Raw genomic sequence first — 11,735 nt, forward strand, 5'->3', positions numbered from 1 at the left:
CAAACTTTTGTAAATTGATGGAGCTTATCAACTTCTTGCGGATAAAGAAAGACCTGCATGTGCCACGTTGTGTAGTTTAGAGGGAACAGAATGTAAGGAAAACTGGAGCGAAACAGGAAAATTCGTCGAGCTATTATGGTTTTTCATGCGCCTATAGAATGTGTTCACGAGAACGCGCTTATCCAGAAAAGTAGGATAACTAGTGCATGGGGATATGAAGCAGAATGCATTAATATCCCAGTTATCTAACATTTTCTGGTAAATGCTAGATCAGAACAACCCCTTACAAACACCCACCAGAAGTTGCTGGACTGGTAGCGGGCTTTGGGAGGAGGTACTCACCCCTTCGTCCTATGTTTGACTCCCATAGGGTGTGTGGGTGCCTTTCACTGGTGAGAGGGTGGTGTATGTTCCCCCCCAATGATTCACTGAATCCCACGTCTGTGTTCGGGGCTTTGAATGAGCACCACGTATACAAGCACATGGGACTCGTATTCCCGTGTATGTTGACATCACTAAGCATTGGAGTCTGCTGTGGTTGCAAAGACTTCAGTACCCTTTTTTGCTATTTTTCTCATAAAGTGATGGTTTGAGAAAATGACAAAAATGCCCTTTATTCAAAAAAGAAAAAACAAACAGTTTAAAAAAAGGACAAATATGTCCTCCATCCAGAAAGTCGAGAATGATGTTGACTCTTCAAAGTCTTTTTCTTCTTTCTCCGTAAAACACTGTAAAACTCTCTCTTTCTCTCTAGAGAAGAAATCAAGGGAGACAAAGAGTTCTCCCTGGAGAAGGCCATGAACATCAACCCTCTCACTCTCTCTCCCTTCTCTCTCTACTTTTGTGCACATCCAACAGACGATCCTACATTGCTCCATCAAACACTGACCGACCTGCACACTGACTGTAGCATCGTTCAACTTGATGAGTTATGGAGCTTGATTCATAGTTTTTGCCCTTACAGGAGGGGGTTTGGGGGCTCCTCTCAGCGTGGGTAACATCATTCAACTTGATGAGTTGTGGAGTCTGATTTAGAGTTTTTTTCCTTACAGGAGGGGGGTCCGGGGGCTCCCCCCCAACGCGGATCCCGCTGCGCGGTCAGCGGGCGGGGGTCCAGGGGGGGCGCCCCTGGCGGGGGGCAGCGCCCTCAAAACCAATTTTTTTTGGGGCCTTCCAACAACGATTTGTAGTATTATCGAGTTTTCCTACAACAATTTGTAGTATTTTCGGGTCTTCAACGAGCCCCACAACGAATTATAGTGTTATTCGGCTTTTCAACAGCGATTTGTAGTGTTTTCCGCAAATCGCTATAGCGATTTATAGTGTTTTTGGATCTCACTATAGCGATTTGTAGTGTCTTCCGCAAATCGCTATAGCAATTTATAATATTTTTGGATCTCATTATAGGGATTTGTAGTGTTTTCCGCAAATCGCTATAGCGATTTATAGTGTTTTTGGATCTCACTATAGCGATTTGTAGTGTCTTCCGCAAATCGCTATAGTGATTTATAGTGTTTTTGGATCTCACTATAGCGATTTGTAGTGTCTTCCACAAATCGCTATAGCGATTTATAGTATTTTTGAATCTCACTATAGCGATTTGTAGTGTCTTCCGCAAATCACTATAGTGATTTGTAGTGTTATTCAGTAAGCAAATCGCTGTAAATCGCTACTTGAATTAGGACAAACTTGTCAGGGTCATATCTCCCTAACCGGAGGTCATATTCCAAATCCGTAAAAAGTGGTGTCTTCGTTATTAAGTCTAGTTTATTCTTATAAATTTTAAGCAATTTCTATTGTCATTTCATTCCCTATTTTAACTAAAAACCAGACCCTTATTATTTTGTGTTATTTGAGTTGCACAACACCATTAACTAAAAACCAGACCCACGCTGGGAGGAGCCCCCAAACCCTTCTCCTGTAAAGGCAAAAACTCTGAATCAGACTCCACAACAAATCAAGTTGAACGATGCTACCCACGCTGGGAGGAGATCCCAAACCCTTCTCCTGTAAGAGCAAAAACTCTGAATCAGGCTCCACAACGAATCAAGTTGAACGATGCTACCCACGCTGGGAGGAGCCCCCAAACCCTTCTCTTGTAAGGGCAAAAACTCTGAATCAGGCTCCACAACGAATCAAGTTGAACGATGCTACCCATGCTGGAAGGAGCCCCCAAACCCTTCTCCTGTAAGGGCAAAAACTCTGAATCAGGCTCTACAACGAATCAAGTTGAACGATGCTACCCACGTTAGGAGGAGCCCCCAAACCCTCCTCCTATAAGAGCAAAAACTCTAAATCAAGCTTCACAACTCATCAAGTTGAATGATGCTACCCACGTTGGGAGGAGCTCTCAGACCCCCCTTTCTGTAAGGGTAAAACTCTGAATTAGACTCCACAACTCTTCAAGTTGAATGATGCTACCCACACTAGGAGGAGCCCCCATACCCTTCTCCTGTAAGGGTAAAAACTCTGAATCAGGATCTACAACTCATTTAGTTGAATGATGCTACCCACGCTGGGATGAGCCCTCAAACCCTCCTCTTGTAAGGGTAAAAACACTGAATCAGGCTCCACAATAGTCAATATGCAGGTCAGTCGGTGCTTGATGGAGCAATGTAGGATCTTCTGCTGGATGTGCACAAAAGCAGAAATAGAAGGGAGAGAGAGTGTGAGAGGGTTGATGTTCATGGCCTCCTCCAGGGGAGATTTCTTTCTCGGATAATCCTGCAGTGCAGAGACTGGGTCTTAAATAATCATCTTCGGGGCACTTAAGTCTTTACAACCACTCTTTTTCAAGAATTGTCATTTTTTTTGTACCAATGGAGGAGAGGGTACTTAAGTCTTTGCAATCGCATCAAACTCCAACGCTAATTAATGCTGACAAACATGGGGATACGAGACACACATGCTTACATACGTGGTGCTCTTTGAGACCCCCCAACATGAGATGTAGCTAACTCCTCTGTTCGGGGGGGGGGGACATATAACCTGCTTTGTTCACTGGTGATCTCCGTAAGAGTTTGGGTGTCGGTGACCCCTTCAGGAGATTACCTGCTTTGGCAGGAAACTAGTAATAAAAAAAATGAACCTTTTACAGTTGGTAGTTACACATGATGCTAAGATATTTGAAAATTTAAGTCTTGTCAATTGTTCTTTTGCATGATAATGGGTACTAAATCTACTGTCATACCAATTTCGTTTGTACATTCCACAGGCATCATGGACTCTCTCTACAGGGGAAGATACAGGCAGGTCATAAGTAGTCGTATCTTCTTAAATGGCTTGGGAAAGCAATTGGGTTGGTGTCTAAGGCTTTTCTTGACCTACATCTACGCACATACGTAGTGTTGTTAAAAACATGCCTCAAGGTGAAAAAAGCATGCCTCGCCTCAAGGCGAGGGTTTTTTTTTTTTTGCCTCGAAGCACAAGCTTGAAGCATAGTTGCCTTGAGATGTGTGCCTCACATTTATCGAGTTAAATGGGGTCAAAGCCCCCATTTGACTCGATTTTAGGGCTAAATAGCCTGAACTTTGGGCTATCTTCTTCCTTGCTCTCTCGGTCTTCTTGGGTCTTTGGCAAAGAAGAAGAAGATACACTTTTTTCTCTCCCTCCTCTGTTTCTCTCTAGTTTGTCTCTCGGTCTCCCTACGTCTCTCTCTCCTTGCTCTCCCTGCATTATTTTTACTCTTTGAGTGTGGCAAAACCCAGTGGTAAGAAGCTCGGATATGGTGAAATACTAAATCACTGATGATGATTTTGCATATATATTCACCGTGTGCAACTTTCATCACCACCGTCCATAGCCCTAACAGTTGGACCCACCATAAATCATGCTCCACGAACTCATCACAACTGCCCCGCTAATTGCAGTTTAGAGGTGTAAATGGATTTGATATGAGAGATCATATTCGATCCAGATCCAAATCCAAATCTAAATTTTCTAAAGCAGATCTAAATCCGAGTTTGTATCCAAATAAGATCCAAGGATGTAGGATTGAACCCTGGATCTGAAATACTAAACCCATCAAAGAAGGCCAAAATCAAGGTTTTCACATGTAAAAAGTTGAAACATCTTGTATATAATCGGAATCTGACTTGAAACGTTGATCCAAATCTGAAGTGAACCCAGAAATAATCTGAATATGTAAATTGAATTTCGATCCAGATAAGCATTTTTTATTTATTTATAATTTTAGATATTTTTTATATTTTTTTTTAGGTTTTCAAAAAAAAAGAATTTGAGGCTTACGCTTTAGGCCTCACCTCAGTTTTTGGTGGAGCGCCTCGCTTCGCCTCAACTATTTTCACAACATTTGTTGGAACCTTCAAAATTTCTAACCATGCATCAATTGTCTTACAATGGGCCTCAAGCTGAGAGGCATCACACAATGGTTTTGGATTGGAGAGGTGGTGGTTAAGTGATAAAATCCTTATTGATCTCCTAAAAGCAAGGTGTTGTGAGCCACAAACAGGAAATTGGGCTGCACAAAGAATTCTTAGGAAGATTGGTTTTGTAAGAAAAAATATTATTGCTTTGGGGTAGATATCAAGGCAAGGCAAAATCTGATCAAATTTCTAGTTGGGAAGCAGAAATAAAGGACATCCAGCAACAAATAGCTAAATTAGACAACTTGGAGGTTTTGGCAAATTTAAAAGGCAAGAAAAGATTGGGGTGGATATTGCAGAATTGAGAGTGAGAGAGGAGATGTGATGGCGGCAGCGTGCCCACATCCAATGGCTTCATGATGGAGATTTGAATACAAAATATTTCCATGGTTTTTCATCGACCAGGAGAAGGTTCAACCATATATCCTTTATTTTTTTCAAGAATCAAAGGTTCAAGGCTCGGACCTCATTGGAATAGTCTCAGTTATCTTCAAATCAAGATTTTAGCAGCAAACTCCATCGTCTTTTGACATCAATGGTATGAAAATTAATTCAATTGATCCCGATTTATACCAATGGCAGATCAGACCATTCGAAGAAGAAGATATTAGAGTCATCCTTTGGTCATTACCCTCCAGAAAGACTCCTGGCATCAATGGTTTCCCAGCTGAATTTTTTAGATGCATTTGGGATTGTTGCAAGAGTGACCCGCTTCAAGTTGTTACTGAATTTCATATAAATATCAGGGTCCCTAAAGAACTTTGTCTCTCCATCACAGTTATCCTGAAAGATGGATCACAAAGCTCTATTGACAACTTCAGGCCAATCTTACTTTTGGGATCAGTCTTCAAAATAATAACCAAATTGTTGTCTTCAAGATCGAAAAGAGTGATGAACAAGAAGAACATATCACCTGCTCATTTTGCATTCATTCCAAGAAGGTAGCTTCATGAAGGGCTTGTGTTGGCTCATGAAGCAGTGCACTGCATATATTCATAAAAAAGAAAGGCATTTCATTTGAAACTTGACATTCAAATAGCCTTTGATACGGTCAGTTGAGAGTTTCTATTGAAGTGTGCAAAAAGTGTCTTCGGAAGTACTTGGTGTGAGTAGATCCAACAACTTCTCCAAGCCGCCTCCATGGCAATTTCAATTAACAGCAAACGAGGTACATATTTCAATATACACAGGGGCTTGAGGCAGGGAGATCCGATCTCCCCCTTGCTATCCATCATATAGTTATGGAAGCTCTTAGTAGAAAGAGGAAGTTGTGTCTTTTGGCATTGATTTTCCAAGCCTTAAAATGTTCTCTCACATTATTGGGCATGTGGATGAGCAAAAATTTTGGAGCTTATGGTTGTTGCTACAATGGTTTTTTGAAATGTCATGTCTTAATTTTAATGGACGCAAGAGCCAACTGATGGTTTTCAATGATGTGAATGGGAATTTGTCTAACAATTGATTTAGTTATTTTCAACTGCCCTATTGGTTCTCTGCCACTAAGATACCTTGGTTTGCTACTCCGCTATGGGATAGCCAGAGATAGACATTGGAGTTCTATTAAGGAGAAGATAAATTCTTTGTCGGGTATTCTTCTTTCACTTCCCGTTAGAATAACACTTGTCATGCCTGTTCTTGTTAGTGTTGCTAACATTTTATATAGGTTTTTCATATTTCCAGCAAGGTTGAGAAGCGGTTACACAAATCACTGCAGAGATTCATTTGGTCTGGAAAGAACAATCGAAAAATTCATTTGGTGCCCTTGGAGGGTTTAATTGACCTAAAGAGGATGGTCGTCTTTGTGTGAAGGACATCGGTAGATGAAGCCGGGCATTTCTTATCAAATTGCTGTGACTTATATCTATAACAGGATTTGGACCTAGCTTCTCTCTCTCAAAAAAAAAAAGAACAGAATTTGGACCTAGCTAGGTGATAAAAGAAAGATATGGATGCCATGTAGTTGGTTGAGGTGGTTGATCTTTTTGTAGTGCTAGTTTTAAAACATTATTTTTAATGAAATCTTTTGGAAAATCGTCAACCAAAAATAATAAAAGCTGACTTTTCACGAATGTGGTGAGTACGGGTCGAATCCTCAGGAAACGGGATACATTCAAATTGAATCTAAAACTTCAATTTATTAATAACAAAGATGTTTACAACTAAGTTAACAGTATAATTCTAATTGAATTACAAGCTAAAAATGAAAATCAACTGAAATAGATTGCTAAGTCTTCTCTGGATCGCCAGGGGTAATTTCATCTTTTCGCCACACGTGCATTCACACTCGCATTTTAAATACACTTGTTGATCTGTTTCTAACTTATCAACCTAACACAACAAAAGTAAACAGTCAGTATGTAATCAATAATTACTTCTAAAGTACATCTACAACCACCTCTGCACTAATTACTGAATTAAACTATAATTAAAAAAAACGATAATTAAAACTGTAATTTTTAACTAAGCTAACTAATTAAATAAACTCTAACTAGTCTAACTATTGTTAGTACATTAACTACATGCTAGAAAACACTAAAACTATGAAAAATCAATGAACTAGCTAAATGACTACTTTGACCTTATTGTAGTGCAACATAGATTCTGATAGGTTTTTGCAAATAGGGAAATTGAAAGGGCAAACAAAGTTCAATTTTAAAAACTTATGAGAGGGTTTTAGCAATTATTTTGCAAAAATCGAGTTTGGGCTAATGTGGGGTGGATCATGGAGTTTTGGCCCAGATCCAAGGCCCAAATGGGCCTTTTGAATCCGATTTGACCCATTTCGCCCCGAGGTCTGACCCGTTTCACTAAAAATGTGATATCTCTCTCGTTTTAAGTTTGATTTGAATGAAATTTGAGTCGTAGCTCAATGACATCTAAATGCATCTAAGTGTAGGTTCTAAATCTATAAATGATGTGTTTACGCAATAAAAATATATTATAATTATGAGTAATTAACGCATCATCAGGGGGTGTGAAGTAAATGGTTAGATGGATCAAGGCTTTAGAAAGTATGGTTAAATTGTTGCATAAATTCTTATAAGTTGTCATTAAAGAAACTGGTTTGCATAAAATTGATTCACGTTGTTATTGAATATAAAATATACATTTTATATAGCTGATACACACGTCAGATCCCTTGATAATAGGGATAAATATCAAGAGTTACAACAAACATATGATCCTGCCAAATAAGGCAGGATGGCTAAGCTAGAACCATGCATGATCTTATCTGGAAGATCTTATCCTTACTAGATACCATGCATGATTTAAATCATGCATAATCTGTATCAACCTTATCACCTTATCACTTTGCCTGATTTGTATCAACCTTATCATTTTGATACTCCCTCTTAAACTGAGGAGTGTAGATCTATGACTCCCCGCTTGCTTATGAGAATTTAAAACTGCTCTTGTCCAAGAGCTTTTGTGAGGACGTTTGCAAGTTATAATTTTGTATGAACATATTTAGTGCATATGACCTATGATTGCACTTTTTCACGAACAAGATGACAATCTAGTTTAATATGTTTGGTTCGCTCATGAAATACTGGGTTTGCCACAATATGGATAGCGGATTAATTGTCACAATACAATATCATTGGGCTTTTGTGGATAATTCTAAAATCAGCTAAAAGTGCTTTCAACCAAACTAACTCACATGTTGTCGTTCAAAATCAACCAGCTTTGCACCCATGAGTCTTGCATCAGGTAATAAATCAAGTACATATTTCTTTTGGCTTAGAAAGATTTCTGATGATGCTCTAGCAACTTCAATTACTAGAAAATAGTTTAATCGGCTCAGGTCCTTAAGCTGAATTCAAAAAGTGTTTGATCCAAGATATGGTATAGCTGTCATTTCCTACCACAATGATGTCATCTACATAGATTAAGATTACTATAATTTTTATCCCATTTTCTTGGTAAAGCGAGTGTAGTCAGATGATGCCTGCATAAAACCAGCTTTTTAAATGCAGATATGAGTTTATTGAATCAATTTTTGAATGATTATTTTAATCCATAAATTGATTTGTTTAATTTGAAGACATGATGATGCTCCCCTTGATGGTTGTATCCCAGTGGCAAGTTCATATAAACTTTCTCATGAAAATCTCCATGTAAAAAGGTATTTTTAACATCCAATTGGTATATCATCCAATTGTGAATGGAGACAAGAGCAAGTAGACAATGCATGGTGGTGAGTTTGGCCATCAGTGCAAACGTCTCATGATAGTCAAACCCTTCAACTTGAGTATATCTTTTGATGACTAGACAGGCTTTATAATGCTCAATAGACCCATCAGATTTATGCTTGACCTTATAATTAAACTCATTTATATCCAATAGGTTGTTTACTCGGTGGTAGTAGGACGACAGTCCAAGTGCTATTCACTTTTAAAGCTTAGATTTCTTTGAGCATAACATATTGTCAATGAGGATTCTTAGTGGCTTCGCTATAGTTGCGAGGCTCAACATCATTTAGAACAGTAGGCAGGAAGGTCATGTGTGAAGTAGAAAATTTAGAAAGATAAAGAGAATTTTGAATGGGATAAGGTTTACTCGAAGAGGCATGGATAAGACTTGTTGCTGCACCATTGCTGATGAACATATGTAGTCGAGTAAGTATGGGGGCGGGTACGAACCCTTGTAGATTGTCGGGTGTTGAAAATGATAGTTGGAGAGGTATGTGTATTCGCATCCAGATATGAAGCTATTTGGTGTGTAATGGGATCGAGTTCTAGAGATATGTGTGGATCTGGAGGTGGTGGGTGGTCATTATGATCATCAGCTACCATGGGTGCATAATTGGTGAATATATCCTCAATGGGTTTTGGTATGACGGGTGTGATGTGAGTAGACTCGTGCCGAGGTTGGGTAAGAAAAGAAAATTCTTTTTTATAAAATAAAACATTTTGGCTAGAAAAATTTTCATGAGTGTCTAGATCATAAAAAGAGTATCCTCGCTGATTGTATGGATATCCAATAAAAATACATTTTCGAGACCTTGAAAAAAATTTGTCTCAGATAGGGCTTAAATTTAGAGCATAACATAAACACTTAAATACTCAACAAATTATCATAGTTGGGTTTTCTTTTGAAAAGAACTTCATAGTGAGTCTTTTTGTGTAAAATACGGGTAGGGATGCGATTGATTAAATGTATACTTGTGAGAATACACTCTCCAAACGTAAGTTAGCTTGGAACCGTAAAGTGTGTGCAACCTCGAGGAGATAACGGTGCTTTTATTCCACCATACCATTTTGTTGAGGAGTTCTCACACATGACCGTTGATGATCAATCCCATTTGATGAAAAAATTTATGTATGTCTTGTGACAAGAATTCAGCACCATTGTTAGATCGAATGCATCTCACTTGGCTTTTATATTGAGTTTTGACAATGATGCAGAATTTTGTCAAAAAAAAATATTTCTAACTTATATCGCATAAGAAAGACCCATGTGCATCATAAGAAATCATCTATAAGAGTGAAAAAATATGCACCAGTGTTGATTGTGTTCTTTGGGGTCCCCATATATCACAATGCACAAGAGAAAAATGTTCACTGCTCCTATTAGAACTTATTTGAAAAGGAAGTTGAGTCTGTTTAGCTCGATGACACATGTCATACAAACAATTAAAACAAGAAGATAATTAACCAAGTTCTTTAGACAAATGTAGGGTCCGATCATGAGATGGATGTTTAAGTCTCATATGCCAAACTTGGGTGTCTGGTGATTTGGTAGCATGAAGAGCACAACTAAGTTGAAAGAGAGGGTCAAATGATAGAGTCTCTCGTGAAGCTTACTTGCTCCAATCAGCCTCTTCGTTAAACGGTCCTCAAAAACATATAATGAGAAAAAAAATATAGCAACACAATTTAACAATTTGGTTAGTTTTCCTATATAATAAATTATAATGAAAATGAGGAACATGAAGAACATTGTTGAGAGTCAGATTTGGTGATAGTTGAGTTTTCCCGAAATGGGATACCCATATAGCCTAATCATTAGATAGTCTAACAAGTTTGTCTTTGGATATAGATTGGACATCAAATAATGAATTTAAGTGAAGAGTCATATGATCTAATCCTCCTGTATCAATAATTCAGAAAATATGTGCCGAAGAAGAAAATGAATGAGAGTATATATGACGTATCACCTGCAAGATTAGCAAAAGCCAGTTTAGAGTCTGAATTAAGCATTTCAGCTATCTGTTTAAGTTGATCCTCACTTAGTTGTGACAATGCTGATGTCCCATGGATTTTGGTTGGTTTGATTTATGGCTGCATTGGTTGCTCTATTGGCATCTACTTTATCATTTACAATATTTGTCCAACTACTCATAGCAGCTTGACTTTTAGGATGACCGACTGGATAGCCTACAAGGTTGTAACATCGAGGTCATTCGTGACCCCTCCCAATGCTTCGATTATCATTTTGGCGACCAATGCATTGTCCAATGCCTTTTGCTATTAGTGCTGTCGAGTTGGAGATTTCATTTTGGATGGTATCAAGAGACATTGAGTCTCCTCTCGACTTACCAACCAATAAATTTGGCTCACATTAGGCAAGGGATCCATAGCTAAAATGTTACTATGAATCCCAAAGAGGAATTCGTTAAGGCTCATGGAGAATTCAAACATCTTCTCCCTCTATTGACATTCACTATACTCCTTAAATACGCCACATGTGCAAGTTGGTTATAGAATATGAGTTCAATTTTTCCTAGTAGGTTTTTAAAGTATTGAAGTATGTGGGTAAGGGAGATTGATCTTGGCGTAGATCACATATCAATTTTTTAAGTTGATAAATACAAGTAGAGTTACCTCGAGAAAACCTTTTTGAGATCTTTTCATGCTTCACTTGCAAGGTTCGCATAAATAATATTATTTGCAATATCTTTTGAAACGATGTTGAGAATCCATGACAATACAATGTCATTTCATCGATTTCATAGTTGATACTCGTTCGAGGTGGGTTATGACTGCGACAATGGTCCATCCACGAAGGCAAGCTTATTTTCGCGTTCAACTCCATTCTCATTGCTTGTTTCCACGTAAAATAATTGTCGCCCATGAGAGGGGTCAATACGATAACCATGCCCGGGTTATCTGAATGGTGAAGCTGATATGGGGATGTAGAAGGCGTGGATTCCTTGCTTGGTACCTCTGTTGCTATGATCAATCCGGGATGGTGTAATCAGATGAATCAGACCTTTTCTTAAGAACCGATACACTAAATGCCAATGACTTACTGGATCAAACTTTGATAGCTTGATCGACTTTCAGACCTCAAAGAATCTTGGCTCTGCTGTGTGGCATATGCAAAAAAATGACTTTAACTGCGTAT

Source organism: Nuphar pumila, chromosome 6, assembly GCF_984573655.1.
Source record: "Nuphar pumila chromosome 6, dmNupPumi1.hap1.1, whole genome shotgun sequence".
Classification (NCBI taxonomy): Eukaryota; Viridiplantae; Streptophyta; class Magnoliopsida; order Nymphaeales; family Nymphaeaceae; genus Nuphar; species Nuphar pumila.